Source organism: Rhineura floridana, chromosome 20 (assembly GCF_030035675.1).
Source record: "Rhineura floridana isolate rRhiFlo1 chromosome 20, rRhiFlo1.hap2, whole genome shotgun sequence".
Lineage (NCBI taxonomy): Eukaryota > Metazoa > Chordata > Lepidosauria > Squamata > Rhineuridae > Rhineura > Rhineura floridana.
In genome coordinates, this window is record NC_084499.1 from 12,085,684 (window position 1) to 12,106,235 (window position 20,552).

Genomic DNA, 20,552 nt, shown 5'->3' on the forward strand with positions numbered 1-20,552 from the left:
TCTTAGGGATGTCTGTTGCAGTGGGGTGTGAACTCACATGATAGGGAGAGCAAGAGACAAGAGGAAATGGAAAAGGAGATGTGTCTGTGAGGGGGCATGATGTGACTGTCATGGAGGGACCCAGTGTTTCTGAATTTGCCACTACGCTACTGACAGGCTGGCAAAGGGCTGTAGTTGACTGCCTTGGCTCCTTGCCACTGAAATCGCTTCCAGTAGTTCTAGTATTTCATTTGACATGTCTAGCATGGTGGAAGAGGCAGGGTTGTTTAGTGGTCAAGGCACATGCTAGCTTTCCCCCCCATCCTGGTGCCCTCCAGAGGTTGCTGAACTACAACTCCCATCAGACCCAGACAGCATGGCCAGGGAAGTTGACATAGCATAGCCTTCGCCAACCTGATGTGCTTAGGATGTTTTGGACCACAGCTCCCATCAGCCAATGCTAATGGGAGTTGTAGTCCAAAACATCTGGAAGGTACCAGGTCCTGGACCCTCAAGACCAGACTTTCTCAACCAGTGTGCCTCCAGATGTTGTTGGACCACAACTCCCATCAGCCTCAGCCAGCATTGCCAATGGTCAGGAAGATGGGAGTTGTGGTCCAACAACATCTGGAGGCACACTGGTTGGGAAAGGCTGCTCCAGACTGACATCGCTGTCCATGGAAACATGGACAGGAGTTTGGGCCTCCAGCATGTTCTCAGTGCAGTGAACCTCTGCTGAGTTATTGCCATCAAATGGGAAGATGTTAATTCCTCAGTTGATAGAATGGGGATAACCTTCACATTGGTCACCTGCTCACCTTGGTGGAAAGGTGAGATATAAATAAATAAACATAAGTTGGGGTGGGGACGCTCTTCCCAAATAAATTGGTCAGTACAACTTAAAGGAGACCCTTGAAGAGCTGTTAAAAAAACAACACTCAGATCGAATGAGGATCACCTGGCACAACTAAAAAAAAATTATTGCACAAACCCTGACCACCAGTAAGATGGGATCTAGTCAATTTCACCCCACTAATTTCTGAAGTGGACAAAAGTCCAGGCTTGCCAATTAGCCTTTTCTATGTGGACCTCTATAAAACAATCTGGGATATTGTGGCAAACAGGGTTTCACACTGCTAGCCAATGATACTCAGGTTGAAGTCTTTTGGCAAGTATCCAAAGGAGAATGGGGGTTCCTTAAAGCAGCCCCTCGGAACACTTCTGCCTCTCCAAAGGGCGACAACATGGGATTGGGCATTGTGAAGAGGACCCGTCGCAGAGACCGGAAGGGAACAGAATAAAAGAGCCCATAAGGAAGGAGCAAACCAAGACATGAAGTTAGAATTACATGAATACAATGAATATGTAGGGGATGTGTGTGCTTGGCAGTGTAAATAGCAGCAGGGGAAAGATTGAACAGGCTCTGGACTCTGGGGCGGGGAAGGGGAAGGGGATTTTAACCCTTTACCGTGGTCCTATCTACAATCCCCTCTCTGAAGTTGTTTGGGTTTTCTTTCCTAATGAACTAAATCCAAGGTTTTACTACTGGTGTATAAATCCCTTGACAGTTCTAGACCAGGATGTCTTGAGAAGCAGCCTCTTCCCTGCATCCCAGCCCAGCCATTTAGATCTGTTGATGGTGCCACTGCACCCCTGCGGTAAAGCATGCTGTGTCTCCAGTGTGTGCTTTTAGCTTGTGGCACCAGTTCTCTGGAATTCTCTTCCCTCAGAAATGAAGCAAACTCCAACATTACTATGCATTCAACATTTGCTGAAAACTTTCCTTTTTCCCCAAGTCTTCCCAAATTCTGCTACTCTGTATTATTTAGAATTTTTACCTGCCTTTCACTATCAGGTCCCAGGCTGAGTTATAGCAGTCTAATATACAGACATAAGAACAGATAAAACTATTACAATTGTGTGTGTATTCATTCATTTTATTTTCATTTCATTTATATGTATTTGTAAAGCCTTTCCATATGGAACAACATAAATTCAGCAAAAGAGGTGGATTCCACAAAGAAAATGAGCTGCATTTCTGCAGTTTTGAATTCTTACTGGGTTTGATACCACTTTATGGTCTTTACTCTTTTTCTTTCTTTTTAAGATTCTACTTTTGTGCTTCACTTTTTATGTACTGTATTTTGTGTTGTCGTTGTTTTAAAAAAATTGTCAGATTTTTTTTATTAGAGGTGTAAGCTGCTTTGTGGAGGAAGTTTCTGCCAAGCAGGGTATGCCTTTTTAAATAAATGCACGAATGAATTTCAGTTTCAAGTGATGCTTCCCTTGAAATTCAAATATCAGCTCCGATGAGTTGGGTTTTTTTAATAGGATTGTGGCAAGGAGGGAGAGAGAGTTAAATTGCCCCTTCCCATACACCCTTGGGCTGCTCAGATTATCCTGCAGCAGCTATTAACAAAAAAAAGTTCATGTTAATTGTGTTCACACAATTAACATGTTTAGTTTGGCCATAAATTTAAGGGTTTGGTTTTTTTAATGCATCATTTAGCACAATACTGGCACCAAATATATATTTAGAAGTGTCCATAGTTATCTAGGAATGTGGCCCTCTGCTCAAATGTTTCCCCATCCCTCTCATAATGCATTTCAGGTGGTCAAAGGGCTTCATGCATGTTGGAAAGTAGTTCAGTTTGTGTTTGGGGGTGGGGGGAAGCCCAGAAAATAGCGGACACTTAGTGGGTTTATGGCAGCTGCTGATTGAATCTGTAACTTTTTGGTTTAGAGCTCACTCTCTTGGCTGCTCAAGTATACTAGCTCTTCAGATTGTATCATCATCATCAGAAGTAGCACCATCTCTCTTTCTCTCTCTCTCGCACACAATCACGCTGTACTAGCTTATCCAGATCTCTCCAAAGCCAGCCTATAAATCATGAAGGCTGAGATGAAACCCCTGTATGTAGAGGCAGTACATCGCTCAATGTGTACTGCTTTCAAGTCGATTCCAACTTATGGTGGCCCTATGAATAGGGTTTTCATGAGGCTGAGAGGCAGTGACTGGCCCAAGGTCACCCAGTGAGCCTCATGGCTGTGTGGGGATTCGAACTCCGGTCTCCCAGGTCATAGTCCAACACCTTAACCACTATACCACACTGGCTCTCATCACTCAATACCATTTGTTGTGGAGCCACAGCACGGCAGGGCTATCGCCTTCAAGCCCTGCTTGTGGCCTTTGAGGCATCTGGCTGGCTACAGGATGTGCACTACCAATGGACCTTTCGTATGATCTGGAAGGGCTTTGTTTGGCTGTGTTTGTTTGTTTAGATAAGTAGTTCCCAAATCCACCCCCCCCCCCGTGGACCACTTGAAAATTGCCGATAGTCTTGGAGGGCCACATAGTGGTTTTTCTGCCTCTTGTAACAACTGCAATGGGCTGCGCTAGATGCTGCGCGGTTTTTAACTGTGTTTTGATTGCTCCTTTTACAGTATTTCTTAGACGTATTATTGTGTTCCCTGGAATTCAAGTTCTAAGGATAAAATACAAGAAACAGAAGAAGCAATAGAAATACAGTTAAAAATCGACGTGGATATTTGATGTAAGGGATGTGCCGTCTCCTGTCTTTAGCCATAAATCCACAGGCACATCGCAGACCCCCTGAATGAAGCTTGTGGGCCACAGGTTAGGAACCCCTGGCTTATATAACACATTTGGCTCCTTTTGTTTTTACTTCATGGAACTCAGGGTGGAATACGCGTGAGAGTCCCAAGCACTGGCCAGCTCCAAATATGCTTCGCTTTCAGCAATGCAGCCGCGTTGCGGCATCACATTGCTGCATCACATTGCTGAATGTCGAGAAGGGCCGTAGCTCAGGGGTAGAGCATTTGCTTTGCAAGCAGACGCTCCCAGGTTCAATTCCCCAACATCTCCAAGAAGGGCTAGGGGGGACTCCCCGTCTGAGTCCCTAGAGAACCACTGCCGGTCAGTGTAGACAATACTGAGCTAGGCTGACCAATAGTTTGACTCGGTATAAAGCAGCTTCCTGTGTTCCTGTCAAATGCCTTCAGACCATTTCCTGAGGCTGTATTTTTTAATTAGCCTTGATATTTAGGCATAGTAGAACCTCCATGTTCAGGGAAAGCATATCTCTAAATATCAGATGTTGAAGGACCAACAGCAAGATGGGCTGGTGCTTCTATGCCCTGCTTCTTGGCTTCTTAGAGTCTTCTTGTAGTTGCTTCTGGATACCATATAATGCACAAGATCAGGGGCAGGGAACTTCAGGCACAAGGGCCAAGTGCAGCCCTCCACACCTCTCTGCCTGGCCCTCGGGATTCTTCCTATGCCACAACTTTCATTGGCTTTGCTTCACAACCTGAGGGTTTTTTTGCCTGGCTTGAAAATAGCCTTGAATGCCGCTAATGCCTCTTGCTGGTGTGGATGGAAGCTAGGGAGGTGTATGTGAGCGCATGTGTAGAAATTAGCCTCTTGTACAAAGGTAAATTCTATATGAAGAGTGAGGGGAGATATGATAGCACTCTTCAAGTACATTAAAGGTTGCCACACAGAGGAGGGCCAGGAACTCTTCTCGATCGTCCCAGAGTGCAGGACACGGAATAATGGGCTCAAGTTGCAGGAAGCCAGATTTCGACTGGACATCAGGAAAAACCTCCTAACTGTTAGAGCCATACAACAATGGAACCAATTACCTAAAAAGGTAGTGGGCTCTCCGACACCGGTGGCTTTCAAGAGGCAGCTAGACAACCACATGTTGGGGATGCTTTGATTTGGATTCCTGCATTGATCAGGGGGTTGGACTTGATGGCCTTATAGGCCCCTTCCAACTCTACTAGTCTATGATTCTATGTGTTGCTCTGTACACTTTTGCCTCTGGCCCCATCCACCACTGGCATGTGGCCCTTGGAAAGTTACCTGGAAGGGAATGTGGCCCTTGGGCTGCAAAGGGCCGACAAGGGCCTGTGTTTGGATCCAGCAGGGCTCTCCTGTTCAGTCTAAATCAGAGATAGGAAACCCATGCCCCTTCCGATGTTGTTGGACCCAAGTTCCCATCAGCCTCAGCCAGCATGGCCAGTGGGCAGGAATGATAGGTGTTATAGACTAGTGACATCAGGAGGTTCCCCAACCCCATTTTAAATATAGGGAAACATTGCGGAAGGGGGAGGCAGCCTCCAAAATATGTTGGGGCTGAGCTATTTGCAACACTATGCAAATAGTGTTGGAGTAGGAGTGGGGAACCTTTGGCCCTCGGCAGTTGAAGTTCAGCAACATCGGATCAGCCCGAGCAAGCCAGGCCAATGTGCAGGGATGAATGGGAGTTGTATTTCAGCAACGTCCAGAGGGCCAAAGTTTCCCCACACCTGATTTAGAAGTAATCCTCATGGAGGTCAGTGAAGGTTACTCCCAGTGTAGTGTGTTAAGGCTCAGGTTTCGGCAGTGAGCCGGGCAGCTTGGTATCAATTGCATCTGATACGGAGGCTGCGACCCTACCTTCCTGTACATCAGCTCCCACGAGTGATACATGCCCTGGTTTCCTCTCGCTTAGACTACTGTAATGCGTTCTATGTGGGGTTACCCTTGAAAACGGTCCGGAAATTGCAGCTGGTACAGGATGCGGCGGCACGTTTGATCACACACTGTCGCCGCCGGGATCATATTACCCCGGTGCTAAGAGATCTGCACTGGTTACCAGTTGTGTACCGGGCCCAATTCAAGGTGTTGGTCTTGACCTTTAAAACCCTATACGGTTTCGGCCCAGTTTATCTGAAGGAACGCCTCCAGCATCACCAATTATGCCGCCTGACAAGATCAGCCACACAGGACCTTCTCTCGGTCCCACCAGTCAAAACAGCTAGGCTGGTGCAGACCAGAGAGAGGGCATTTTCGGTTGTGGCCCCCACTCTCTGGAACTCTCTTCCCTTCGATCTCCGACATGCCTCCTCCCTGATGGGCTTTCGCCGAGCCTTAAAGACCTGGCTATTCAGGCAGGCCTACAGAATCCTCGGGGTGGATGAGTATTAATAATCTATTAATTGATGTTTTAGACTACCTTTGTGTCTTTTAATTGTATATTGTATTTTATTCTGTTGTTGTAAGTCGCCTAGAGTGTCCGTTGATTCGAACAGATAGGCGACTAACAAATAAAATTTATTATTATATTATTATTATGTATGCTAGTGTTGTGGCCTTGGGCTTGTATTTATTTTATTACATTTGTATACCGCCCCATAGCCGAAGCTCTCTGGGCGGTTTACAACAATTAAAACATAAAACAAAGGTAAATGTACTCGCTTCAAGTCGATTCTGACTTATGGCGACCTTGTGAATAGGGTTTTCATGAGGCTGAGAGGCAGTGACTGGCCCAAGGTCACCCAGTGAGCTTCATGGCTATGTGGGGATTCGAACCCTGGTCTCCCAGGTCATAGTCCAACACCTTAACCACTACAATTTAAAAACACATATTTGAAAGCCAATTAAAATTGAGGATTCACTTCCACTAAGACCAACTCAGCATTACAGATGTACTTTATATCCACCCCCCCAAAAAAAAATATATCAAGGGGGCCTGGCTTTGCAGAGAGGAAGACTGAGAGAGGGCACATCTCCATTCCCCAATTTGGGTGTTGTGGTGGATCCCAAATGGATCAGCTGCACAGCCCCCCCCTATGCATCCTCCCCCCTGCAGCCCTGGGACCCCCCCAATGCACAAACCAAGAAGTGTCTGGGGGGACTGACACCCATGCAGCCCCTGGGAGAAGTGAAAGACATTTCCCCCTCCGGGAGGGAGGTGTTTCTGCTCTCTTTTATAGATTTTTTTAAGGGTGGGGGTGAACCTTGAGTTGTGTCCAGAAGAGAACCAGCATGGACACTTGGTTTTCATGAAGGGAGGCATCCTGCCCGTGCCATTTCAAACTGGGGGTGGAAGCTCATGTAGTGTAACGCTCCTGCATATAAAATAAAAGTAAAAATGTCCCTGCACATAGAAGTCCTGCATGTCAAGGGGGATGGTTCTAACCTAGTCGTATCCCCAAGAGTTTTCTATCTCCTATATTTGTATGAAGGAGGATTCTATCACCTGCAGATTCCATCACCACCCCACATGCAGTCTGAAGTGGTACAGCCCAGATGCAGGTTGACTAACTCAGGGAGAAGTAAGCCAACGTCTTGCAGATACAGTTCCAGGTTGCTGTTGAAATGCTGATGCTATGATATGTTTCTGCCGCTCTCGGTCCCTAGTAGGAGGTAGGCTGCCACATTTTGCAGCAACTGAAGGTCCCAAACAGTCTTCAAGTGTGGTGCGCCCCACTCTCGCGCATCTACTGAATGCAAGAGATTCATCTAGGGGCTGTCTAGTAATAACAGTATTTTGCTTCTGGCACATCCCCATCATCTGGTGATGCCAATTGGAATGGGAGGATAATAAATTGTGCCAATTGTCAGGAAAGTGTTTGGGGTGATTAATCTCCTTCCCCCTCCCCCTTCTCCCATCCAGCCTCACTCCTTTATGCCACTCGAAGATTTTCTACACCCCAAAAATCCTAGAAAATTGCCCTGTTACTAATCTCGTAATAGGTGTGTATTTATAATCAAAGGCTGCAAACAAATTCTCCTGTTAATCCTTCCCTTTATGTGCTCCACACTTCACAAGAATAATTATTCCCTCTGTTTCTGATGCTCATGCCTATGTAACCAAAATGGCACTGCCCACGGGCAAGAGGGGGGCGTCAGCAGTTTCAAGGAACTCCCAGGTTTGCAGAAGTTCAAATAATCTTTGGAGGAAGGACGACCTTAAGGGGAGACTCCAAAACAGCTGAATGAGAACTAGTGTTCCCAAGGATAATAGAATGTGCAGTTGCCTGTGGGTTTATTGGGGGGGGGGTGGAGTAGAAGGGATTGAAAATCACTTCAGAAGCAAAATGAAATGGTGTATCCTGGAAGAGGGCATGGCTTGCTGATTGGAACAGTGAGCAACTCACACTGCAACCTTTTATCTCAGGTCCCACAATACTCATGTAACTGTGTTGTGTACATATAAAAAGCGAACCGTTCAGGAAACATTTGCAATGATTCAGTTGTATAAAGCTTTTTCATTTATTGAAAAATTGAATTATCCTAGAGCACACGTTGTTTCAGTTGGGGAGATGATGGAGGAGTATTCCTTCAATGCAGCAGAGGATATGTTCTTTCTATAATCCAGACAAAGGGTTGTATTCAACCAAGTCCTACTAAGAGCAAACCCACTGAAATGAATGAACCTAAGTCAGACTATTGAGTTCAGTGGATCTACTCGGAGTAGGGCCAGCAACCACAGAAGAGTACTTTCTGTATTGCCCCAGAGCTGGACAGAGGCAAGTTTCAAAGTATTCTAGAATGGAATACCAGCTGTCTGGAGTTATGTGCAAGCTCCCACTGAAATGAACAGTGGTTTCGTGACAACTCGTCTGAGCTTAGGGTGTGTGTGTATGAGAGAGGAAGAGTGAGTAAGGGGTGGGTGTGACAGTTTGCTCTGGAGACGTTCCTACTGGGTTGGGCCCGTGACTTGCAATATATATTTGTACATCTTCTGGGCACTCTGCAGAACCAAAGTGCTTCTGGTCAGGCCTGCAGGCCAAGTTCAACACACAGACTTTTTGGGAAGGGCCGCAGCTCAGTAGTATAGCATCCGCTTTGCACGGAGAAGGCTTAGTCCTCAGCATCTCTGGGTAGGGTTGGGAGAGACTCTCTGCCTTAAAACCTTGGAGAGCCACTCCCAGTCATGGCAGCCAGGGATGGGGAACCTTTGGCCTTCCAGAAGTTGCTGGCTCCCATCAGCCCCAGCAAGCATGACCGATGGCCAGGGATGATGGGAGTTGTCATTCAACAGCATCTGGAAGGCCACCTGTTCCCCACAGTTGGTGTGGGCATCACCGAGCTACCTGGACCATTGCTCTGACCTGGTATAGGGTAGCTTCCTATGAGTTTTTGGGAGGTGTTTTGGCCTCCATTCCATCCACTGTTTCTTGCCTGCAATGCAGTTGGGTGGTGGCATCTTCAGCTCAGATGAAATAGATAGAAAACAGAGCCACATGTAAGCGGCAGCTTGGGAAGCTTGGTGAGGGCAGTTTGAGGGATGGCCGTGACAACCTGGTCTCTGCTGCTACTTCTGCCTTCTACTCAGATGATCAGGTACATCAGTGAAGCATAAGGAAGTGCCTGGCAACGGCTAGGTCCTTTTCACACACGATGGAGGAAACCGAACAGTTTGCCATTGGACAGGGTTCATTGACAATCCTGGTGTCCAAATGAGTGTGTGTAGGATACAGGGGTTTTCAAACACAAAGGGCTGTTTGCATTTTTACATTTGCATGTGTATTTCCCTCCCTATCCACTCATTTCTTAAGCAGTTTCAGATTTTGCAAAACAGTCTACTTGTCCCCTTGTCTGTTTAAATGTGCAAACGACACAGGTGCCAGGCCCATCCTTGCTCCAGAATCAGACACCAACCCCTGAGAGGATGCACTAGACCCCCTCTTGACTAAAGACTTGGAAGTAGGTAGAGTCTGTTAGCACCAGCACTGAAGTTCCTGAGAGTCCAGGGGGAACCTCCAGAGGATCCTCTTGAGGGGTCCTTTGGGTTGATTCTAGTGTGAGTGCCAATGGATGAGCCCTTGGTAGAGTCCAGACTGAGCCACCAGCCAGTCCTTGAGAGCACAGATTCTGGCCCAGGCCACAGGCCCATGATAAAATGCATGCCTGAGAACCCAGCATTGGTGTGCAGCTCAGCAGTAACGGCATCCTTCATGCCAAGAATCTGGAAAGAAAAATGGTACACTATGAGGTGCAATTGAAGGATACTGGTAATCTTTGGAGTAATTCGCTTAAACATCTCTGCACCTGAGTTTACTTGATGCTAAAATGATGATGATTTTATTTGCTGTCTCTCCACGTGTGGTGTTATGCTTCACTGATTAGCATTCATGTAAAATACTTGGAGAGTCTGATAAGAACATTGCAAAGCATATGCCCGTGCTCAATATTCTTGCAAAATCATTAAACATATTTAGGTTAAAAGAAAAAAAACTGTTATTGTGATTCTCTGACCCTTGATCACCTTATTTATTTATTTTACAGATTTATACTGCCACCTTCTCAAAGTGGCTTATAATGGGGTGTAATAGTATGCCCCTCAATTCTCTCTCACTCTCTGTCTCTTCCTCCCTCCCTCCCTCTCACCAGCCCTTGATTTCATGCAAACAGATGAAGCCGGAGTGTAGTTCCTTCCAGCTCTCCAGCCCTAGATCAACTGGCAGTGGAGGGTGGGGCCCATCGGGGCTGGTAGGGCAGAAGGCAGGGATCCCAAAGTGCAGGCAGAGCCAACTCATTCTAGTTTTGTTCCCATCCACCCACTCCCTGCTGAGTTCTACAACAGCTGAGTCTAAGGAGGCAGAAGCTGACACAGGCAGTGTTGGCCCCTGGACTGGATGTAAGTAAGAATAGAGGCAAGTGATGGCTGGCTGAGGGCAGCCTGCGGATAGTGGGACAGCGCCCCACTTGTCCTACAGGGCCAACCTCCACTGGCAACTGGCATTTGGAGGGAAGTGTTCTTTCAGGCAAGGAGAAGGGGAACGAGCTCTTTGCCGCTGCGCCTTTCTTGTCCAATGGATGGGGCCAGGCTGAGGTTTATTTATTTATTTTATTACATTTATATACTGCCCCATAGCCAAAGCTCTCTGGGTGGTTTACAGCAATTAAAAACAAATATACAAATTTTAAAACACACGCAAAAATTGAAAAACACAATTAAAAAAAATTGAAAAACACATGCTAAAATGCCTGGGAGAAGAGGAAAGTCTTGACCTGGCGCTGAAAAGATAACAGTGTTGGCGCCAGGCGCACCTCGTCAGAAAGATCGTTCCATAATTTGATGTTGCCATGGTGCTCTTCTCAGGAGCCAGGGGATGCGTCCTCCCAGTGGCCCTTGGATCTCCCAGCCAGTTGCGGCAGCCAGAGTGTGTTTCTTTTCAGCTCTGTGGTCCTAGATCAGCTGGCATTTGCAGCTAAGCGTTCTTTCATGCAGAGCTCCCTGCAGCTGTTCTTCCTTAGCCAATGGATGGGGCCAAGGTGGTTGGCCATTGCTTGGGATGGAGGGATCCTTCCATTTCAGTTCTCTCCATTTCTCATTTTTCCAATCTCAGATTCAGTTCTCTACATTTCCACAGCAATGTGCAATATTTCTTTTTAAAAAATCCTCATGAAAATTCTTCAGCCTTATAGAGCAAATTTCTCCTACTGAACATATTTCTGTATGCAGTTTTGACTAAAATACACAGTTATGCAAGCATTTCTCCTAATATAATGCATTTTTGTATCTTTTCATGAATATATGAATTTTTGTGCACACGTTCCCCTAATATATGCATTTTTGTAAATATTATTTGGCTGGACAACTGTACTGGAAAATTCGGGTAAGTGGATTTTGAAGGATGGCTGTATTTCGGGGCTCGTATTCTTCAGAAAGTGCAAATTTGATAGATTTGGCTTTAAATGTGAACTGAATTTAATGTCCCCCCTATCGCTACTCATCGCTATGGGGTTCTTCCGGGGAGTCAGGGGATGCAACAACCTCCCAGTGGCCCTTCTTCTCCTGGATGCTGGCAGAGGCCAGAGTGTGCTGCCCTTCAGCTCTACAGACCTGGGAATTAGCAGGTTCTGGGATCGTTTACAAATCAGTGGCAGTATAGAGATCTTAGATATCTCTGGCTCCCCTGCCAGAAATCCTCTGACCGTTTCATGGCATGTACAAGAAGTCTGAAAGCATGCCTTTTTGGAAAATCTCCAGCTGGTTGAATTAAAGGTGATTTGCATGATAGTACTGAGAGAAACTTGCCCCGTCTTTTGATTGAATGTGATTTTCTGTAGAACACCGAAATGCCTCCTTTTTCAAGACTTGAAAGCTGAGGGAAATGATTGCACTGGTGTGCCTCCTTTGCAGCTGCTTGGGAAAGAATTGCAGTGGGGTAGCTGATGGTGGTTGATCTTTTTTAAAAAATAAAATAAAATAAAAACCAGAGTTTGGGCAGAATGTGTCTCTTCAGTTCGTTGAGATGCATAGCTCATCGCTCAACTTGCAACAGCCTACTGAAGGCAGGATCATAGAAAGCTGCCTTGTACCAAATCAGGCTCTTTATCTATCTATGCATTGTTGTCTCTGACTCGCAGCTCCTTTCCAGGGTCTCTGGCACAGAGAGATCTTTCCTATCACTATGGTGCATGGTGTGGTGAAGAAAGGAGAGGGAGAAAGATCTTTTTATCTCACTCCCATCATAACAGAACTCAGGGTCATCCAATGAAAATGAGAAGCAGGAAATGTTAGGACTGACAAAAGGTAGCGCTTCTTTGCAAGGTGCCACAAGTAGGGATGGAAGGTTCTGTCAATTTCAGTTCTCTCAGTTTCTGGTTTTTCTAATCTTTAAATTGATTCTCCACATTTCTTTAGTAATTTTTGATTTTTTTAAAAAAATCCTCATGAAAATTCTTCAGATTTTTAGTGCAAATTCCTCCTAATAATTTTTATATTGACCAATGTACATGTTTTTGCAAGCAATTTATCCTAATGCATTTTATGTTGTTTTCACCAATGTATTCATTTTGGCACCTTTTCCCCTAATACATGCGTGATGTAAATATTGCTTGGTTGGAGGACTGCATCGCAAAATACGGATAAGTGCAAATTTCAAAGGATGGCTGTGTTTCGGTACTCATATTGTTTTGGAAAGTGTGGATTTAATCAATTTGGCTTTAAATGTGAACAGAACCTAATTTCTTCCCCGTCCCTAACTGCACGATGTGGGAATGGCTGCTTGCTTAGACAACTTTAAAAAGGGGTTGGGCAACTGTGTGGAGAAATAAGGCTCTCGGTGGCTACAAGTCATCATGATGATACCTGTATGCCATCTCTAAGATCAGTGACAGTATGTCTCCAAATACCAATTGCCAGAAAGTGCAGGAGGGAAAAGTGCTGTTGCACTCAAGTCTGCAAGTAAGAGGTGCCTTGATAAAAGTGTAAAATTATGTGTGGTATGGAGAAAGCAGACTCACAGAGAAAAGTTTTTCCCTCTCATAACACTAGAACTCATGGACATCCAGTGAAGCTGAATGTTGGAAAATTCAGGACAAAAGGAAGTATTTCACACAGTGCATAGTTAAATGGAATTTGCTCTCACAGGAGGCAGTGATGGCAACCAACTTGAATGCATAGAATCATAGCACAGTAGACTTGGAAGGAGCCTATAAGGCTACTCAGTGCAGAAATCCAAGTTTCTATTAGCCATGATAGCTATGCTCTGCCTCCATAGCCGAATGCAGTATGCTTCTGACAACCACTTGCTGGAAACCGCAGGAGGGGAGCATGCTCTTGTGCTCAGGTCCTGCTTGCAGGCTTCCCACGGGCATCTGGTTGGCCACTGTGAGAACAGGATGCTGGACTAGATGGGCCACTGGCCTGATCCAGCAGGCTCTTCTGATGTTCTTCAGGCAGTTTGTGTTCTGCAGTGATGGCACACACCAATAGTGCCAATGACCTGCAACCTAACCAGCCTGGATGCTTCAATAAACATAATAATAATAACAGATAACAGGAAAGTACTTTTTCACACAGTACATAGTTGAATAATGGAATTTGCTCCCACCAGACGTAATAAAACCATCTAGGCTGGTGGCTGTTAAAAAGAGAATAAGGCTGTCCGTGGATACTAGGCTTGATGACTGTATGCTACTTCCACTTTCAGAGGCAATATGCCTCCCAGTTCCAGTTGCTGGAAACCACAGGAGGGAAGAGTGCTATTGCACTCAGGTCCTGGTTGCGGGCTCCCCATTAGGGCACCTAGTTGGCCACTGTGAGAACAGGATGCTGGACTAAATGGACCACTGGCCTGATCCAGCAAGGCTCCTCTTACTTTCTTATGGGTGGGGAGCTCTGGTTGGCCACAGTGAGAAAACAAGATGATGGACTGGATGGGCCTTAAGTCAGCTTTGCCAGGGTTGTTCTTAAGAACGTAAGAAGAGCCAGTGGCCCATCTGCTTCAGCATCCTGTCCTCAGTGCGGCCAACCAGATGCCTCAATGGGAAGCCCAGAAGGAGGACCTGAGTGCCACAGCTCTCTCCCCACTTGCTTTCCAGCAAATCGATCAGGACAGCTGACAAAGATAACGGTGATTGTTGCTGTTCCATGTTTCCTTGAATCGCCTGCAAGGTTGATTGTGTTTATGGTTAGAGTGTTGGACTGCGACCTGGGAGACCAGGGTTCGAATCCCCACACAGCCATGAAGCTCACGTGGTGACCTTGGGCCAGTCACTGCCTCTCAGCCTCAGGGGGAGGCAATGGGAAACCCCCTCTGAAAACACTAAAAACACTCTAAAACATCTTAAAAACAGATTTTAGAATATATTAAAACAAAACATCTTTTAAAAAAATGCTTTAAAAACATCTTAAACAGCAATTCCCAGCACAGACGCAGACTGGGATAACATCTCTACTTAAAAGGCTTGTTGAAAGAGGAAGGTTTTCAGCAGGCGCCAAAAAGGTAACAGAGATGGCGCCTGTCTAATATTTAAGGGGAGGGAATTCCAGAGTGTCGGTGCCACCACACTAAAGGTCCGCTTCCTATGTTGTGTGGAATGGACCTCTTGATAAGATGGTATCTGCAGAAAGACCTCACCTGCAGAGTGCAGTGATCGACTGGCTTATCAAGTCCTCTTCCCATGGATCTCTGGGAATAGTAGCTGTGGGAGAGGAATAGGAGTCTCCTAGTGGTTAGAGTGTTGGACTACAGCCTGGGAGAACAGGGTTCGAATCCCCACGCAGCCATGATGCTCACTGGGTGACCTTGGGCCAGTCACTGCCTCTCAGCCTCAGAGGGAGGCAATGGTAAACCACCCCTGAATAACGCTTACCATGAAAACCATATTCATAGGGTCGCCATGAGTCGGAATCGACTTGAAGGCAGTCCGTTTCCATTTTCACTCATCATCTATTTGCAGTCTCCTGATCCATCCCCCAATCTGCCTCCTGTGGGAGCTGCTGAGTGGCCGGAGCGCTCGGAGGTGGAGACCCCGAGATGAACTGGCCACGGTGTCTCCGCCTCTGTCACCAAGGGTGCACCACTGCTTGTGCAGGCATGAACAGACCGAGGTGACACTCCAGCTTATTTGTAAGAGTGCCCATTTACCTGCTCAGTCCCAATCCCAGAGACAGTTTGTGTGCAAGTAGTGTGCCTGCCCCGATCCTTCTCAAGGAGCCCCTGCAGGCAAGCCTGATTGTTGTGACATCACCTCTGCTTAAGTAGCCATGCCTAATAATGCCTTGTAGAGACCTGTGTGAGTGGTAGCCTGATCACATGTTAAGTTTCACATTAAAGATAATAGAGAAAAAGATGCCAGTAGGCCTGAGTCTGATCCTAAAGAGGTTGGCCAGGACACCAATAGCCCGTCTAGTCCAGCATCCTGTTCTCACAGTGATATGCCAGAAGCCCCCAAGTACGACCTGAGTGGAAAAGCAACTCTCCCGACTTGTGATTCCCAGTAATTGGCATACTGATTCTGACAGTGGAGGTAGAACATAGCCATTGTAGCCACTGATTACTTTATCCTTCATGAAGGTTGGTTTTTTTGTGATTACCCCCTTCTCAAATTGAGTTCAGTACTAATCCCTGTAGAAACAATATCTGTATTGACAGGAGGTTAATTCTGGCTTTGCTATGAGTTTTTTTAAAAAAATAGATACTCTACTTCCTTTTTCATAAGCAGAGCCTTAGATAATAAGATTTCTGTCCTCGCCAAAACAGCTGCAAGAATAAACCAAGCCGGGTTTTGCGGCGTTCGTGGCATTCGTAGTGAAGAGGTGTCTCATATTCCCAGGCTTATGTTTATACTCTGTGCCTTTAAAAAATAAAAAGTCACCACCAAAACTCTGCTCCAAGAAAAGCGGAATTTATTAGTCCTTATTATGCAAATATACATTGATGGACTTAATTTGCATAAATTAGTTTGCTTCTGTCGTTATGGCGAGCCAGGACACTGGAAGGCAGGTCTAGTCAATGCAAAGCAAATTCAGAAGAGATATGTGCCTGCATGATAGTCACACCACACCCGAAGGATGTCTCTTCTGCAATTACAGAATTATAGAACCAGAATAAAACTGCTATATGCATAAGCTTCCCCACCCCCACATTATCTCTCTCTGAGGGCTAAACATTCTCACTTACCCTAGAAGCCAATCAGCATGAAAGGAGGAAGTGTCTGTTAGCTGCTGAGAAGAGTCTTCTCAGTGATGGACTCGTCTGCTTTCCCTCTGATTGGCTGCAATCAGCACAGAAGGACAAGGAAGCATGTTGTTAGCCAAGTGAGAAGACTCTTCTCAGTGGCTAAGATGCTCCCCTTTCATTCTCATTGGTTCATACATAAGGACCCTGCTGGGACCCTGTTCCCCAAAAGTAAGGGGTCTACAACCCCAGACAACTACACCCCTGGTTGGTTTCCCAGGGCATTTGATGTTTCAGCAGGCACTGTCCATATATCTTCAGGCTGTTATTTGCAACAAAAAGGACAAAATGTGTTATTTAAAAAAATCAGTGCTGAACATCACACTTGGTGCTTGGATTCTGCAATCGTGGAATGATACATATGATTCCAGATGGTAATTAATAAGTGCTGTTACCTGCTTCTAATGTATCAGTTTCATTTCTGCAGACTACTAATGCCTAATCCTGCATTTTTTGTCCATTCTCTTCCTGAGAATAGGCATCAGCGCCATCATCAGTGTTTGTGTAAGTAGGGCAAATTCAATCTGGCAGTTGTTTTCTAAAACCTGCCGATAAAGGCCGTTCGATCTATGAAGTTACACCATGGTGAATGAGAATGGAATTTCACCTCCTATTGAGGATTACGCTGCAGGGATTAAGCACAGAAGCATATCTGGATCAATACTAAAGATCCAGGTTTTGGATTTGAGGTTTTGATTTTTTGGGCTTGGTTTTATGGTTGATAGATGTATTAAAAATGACACCCAATATTTATGACAAGGGCTTAGTCCACATGTGTTGAGAGGAGGGGCTTTTTCAAAAAAAGACAGCTTTAAAAATTACTCTCCCTCTTTCAGCAATTTTTGGAGAGACTTCACTCAGTATTCACTCGGAGTGAGGGTAATACTGACCCAACAGACATTGCCATCACTCACAGTTGGCTTTGTTTGCTCTCTGTAATGTCACTCTGATGTCAAATCTGATTGGCTATGCAGCATTGCAAAACTTTTTTCTGTAGCTTTGTTGAAGTGCTAACAAGTACTAACAGGTTATAGGGCCACACCTTTAGCCACACCATCATTGCCATGCAGCACCTTCTGACTCCCCACACATTCAGGGAAAACATCTGCAGCAAGAATCTTGATGGTCTTGCATAGACTCCCCACACTGGGCTCTAGATCATACAGGGAGCCTACATGAGTATCGTGAGCTCCCTGTTAGAGATGTATGTGGGAAACTGAAAGGAAACATACAACCATGGGGCTAAAAGCCTGGCCCCACACCTCCTTAGTACTGTTATGGAAATATGTATGCAGAAATCCCCAGCGGTCTCAGCTACATGTGCCAGTGTGTGTATTTATCTAAGTAGCAGGCTTTAATCCTGCATTTATATCAGTGAGACTTAAGTCTTAGTAAAATAAGAAAAGCTACTTTATTTATAGAAATACATAGTGGATAGGGAAGGCAATCCTATTTCTAACTCACTAAGTTGGAAGTGCAATGCCCAGGAGAGAGAGCAAAGACAAAGATGTCTCCTCTCCCCTCAGACAGTCAAAGAAGAAGACAAAGGAAGGAGGGGCAGGCCAGCTTCCCTGAGCATATCAGTTTACAATGGAAGGAAGTTAGGTAGAGAAGAGCACAGGTCAAGGTAGGCAAGCCTAGCCAGCTGGAGGACTAATATCTTCCTTCTGGAATACAAATAAAAGAACCCACACAGGAGTTGTTCCTTCCCCACTTCCAACAAGTACTTGTATTGATTCTTCACAGGAGTAACGGCTAAATAGAGCTTAAATGATTTTCAATTGGCTGGGATTATCTATATCACAGAAAGACTAGAAATTCTATGGGCAAAATCAAGAGGTGCAGCAGAGAGGTGAATCAATCACATAATGTATGGGATTGTCAGGGGCCATTTCCCCTCCCCCCCATATATGAAAACACCACTTGTGTCCTAAAATAGAAATGGCCCAGCATTGACACATCTGAAGAGGAGGAGCCGACAAATCTGCCTATAATGACCACCAGCTTGGATGGCTTTAAAAGAAGATTAGACAAATTCATGGAGGACAGGGCTATCAATGGCTACTAGCCATGATGGCTGTGCTCTGCCACCCTAGTCAGAGGCAGCATGCTTCTGAAAACCAGTTGCCGGAAGCCTCAGGAGGGGAGAGTGTTCTTGCACTCGGGTCCTGCTTGCGGGCTTCCCCCAGGCACCTGGTTGGCCACTGTGAGAACAGGATGCTGGACTAGATGGGCCACTGGCCTGATCCAGCAGGCTCTTCTTATGTTCTTATGTACAGAGTCAGACCATTGGTCCACATTGCTCAACATTGTCTGCACTGGCTGGCAGCGGCTCTCCAGGGTGCCAGATGCGGTTCTCTCCCAGCCGTATCTGGAGATGCCAGGGATGGAGCCTAGGACCTTCTGCGTGCAAGGCAGATGCTCTACCACAGAGTTACTTCTCTTAATATTGTATTTCTCTAATACAAAACCATAAATAAAGGCAGTGCAAGATGTTTTTAAGCCCTGCCCTATCCGGAGGAATGTAAACGTTCTAAGCACTCAGCAAACAGCAGCTCTGAAGCTGCCTGCTTGGCATTGCAGTGTTGAAGATTACGGGGACGTCCCACAAATCTCAAAGGGGGCTATAGCTCGGTGGCAGAGCAGCTGCTTTGCATGCAGAATGTCTCTCGTTCAATCCCTGGTGTCTCCAAACAGGCCTGGGAAAGACTCCTGCCTGAAACCATGGACAGCCACCACCAAGCATTGGAGACTGGTCCATGGAGGGGGGGGGATGGGGCAGTGCCCCATCGACATTCTGCCCACAGCCAGCCCGCACTGGAACAGGGTGGCACAAACAGGGAAAGCACTACAGACTCCATGCCCCATCAGGCCACAAGGTGTGGTCCCCAGTTGACGTTTCCCATGAATCAATGGCCCTTCTTCAAAAGGTTTGGTGCCCTAACCTAAAAACCTACCCCACTTCTTGCAGCATAAGCTATTGTAGGCCCGTGTTCATTCCATCACATGCACTTTTTTTTTCTTCGAAACTGGCAAAGCTGTACATTCAAGTGGGGGAAAAGAAGAACTGACAGTTGGGGCAAAAAGTCAATGAAATGCAAGAGGAGTTGGCAGGCAAGTCCTGCTTCTACGCAGGGCGCACACTATATACAGATAGAATCGGACAGATCCACTCCCAGCAGCAGCTGCTGGAGATAAATCAGTAGAACCAGAACAGTGTTTTTTGAAAGAGAGGGAATTACTCTCTGTTAGTGGGAAAGGGACCCATAATCACGACTGAGTCCAAACTCTGTGTATTCAGCGTACTTGTGAATTCTCCATGCAGCCATGTTACTGTGGTGCCTCTTTTGTTGAAGTGAGAGGAACATCCAGGCTTATGAAATGCTCCTTCAGTAGTTTCTGAATGGTGCTCTTCTCCTTTTTTAATGTCAGCTATCTGTACTCAATTATTTCCTATAGAAAATAGGATGCCTTGAATAGTGGGCGATAATGACAGAGGATGTGTATGCAGTCAATTTATAGACCACATTTTCTGCAAATATGTCAGTGCTCAAAGTGGTTCACATGAAAAACAAATGGTCTGCTGCCTTGCAATAATGTTTCCTGGCTAGTAAGGGTCTTTTGAAGAGTAGTACCCCTAGATTTCTGTCTCTGATGGCAGAATCCAGCAAAGTAGATCTGGTAGTGCAAGGATTTCTGCTTGTGCAATGGAACTTCCTCTCACTGCACACCTTACCCAGACCTGCTCTGGGGTTTTCCCCAATCCTCCAGAACAGATTTAGGGGGGCATACACACATGGTATGGAACGGGAGGGGTTGCTCCCTTGCCCAGCCAAAAGTCCTTGTGAATCTGCTTCACTGGAACACCGCCTGGAATGTTTTTGCAGGAATTTCAGCAGTTAAGTACTTCTGTACAGTCTACAGAGGGATGGGGGGGGGGATTGACATTTCAAGCTGAATCTCTAGAATTTCCATGTTCCAAAATAATTTGAGAACCGAACCACAGCCATCCTTCAAAATTTGCACAGCTCTGAATTTTGCAATGCAGTTCACCAACCAAACAATATATTATACTGCATTACGCTTACCATAAAACCCCTATTCATAGGGTCGCCATAAGTCGAAATCGACTTGAAGGCAGTCCATTTCCATATCAAGAATTATGATGTATTATAAAACTTTTATCTTGAAGACCTGAGTGCCAAAGCTTTTAATGGATGGTAATAATGGACTGTTTTTAATAGTTTTGATGAGTTTTATAAAATGATCCAGCAGCCAGACTCTTCTTATGTTTAAGACTG

The 20,552-nt window shown here is 45.7% G+C and overlaps 1 protein-coding gene across 6 annotated transcripts in view; it reads left to right on the plus strand.

Annotated features, from left to right (window-relative positions):
* WHRN (whirlin) overlaps positions 1 to 20,552 on the plus strand; it is a 128,025-nt gene that overhangs the window by 1,069 nt on the left and 106,404 nt on the right. The window lies entirely within an intron of this gene.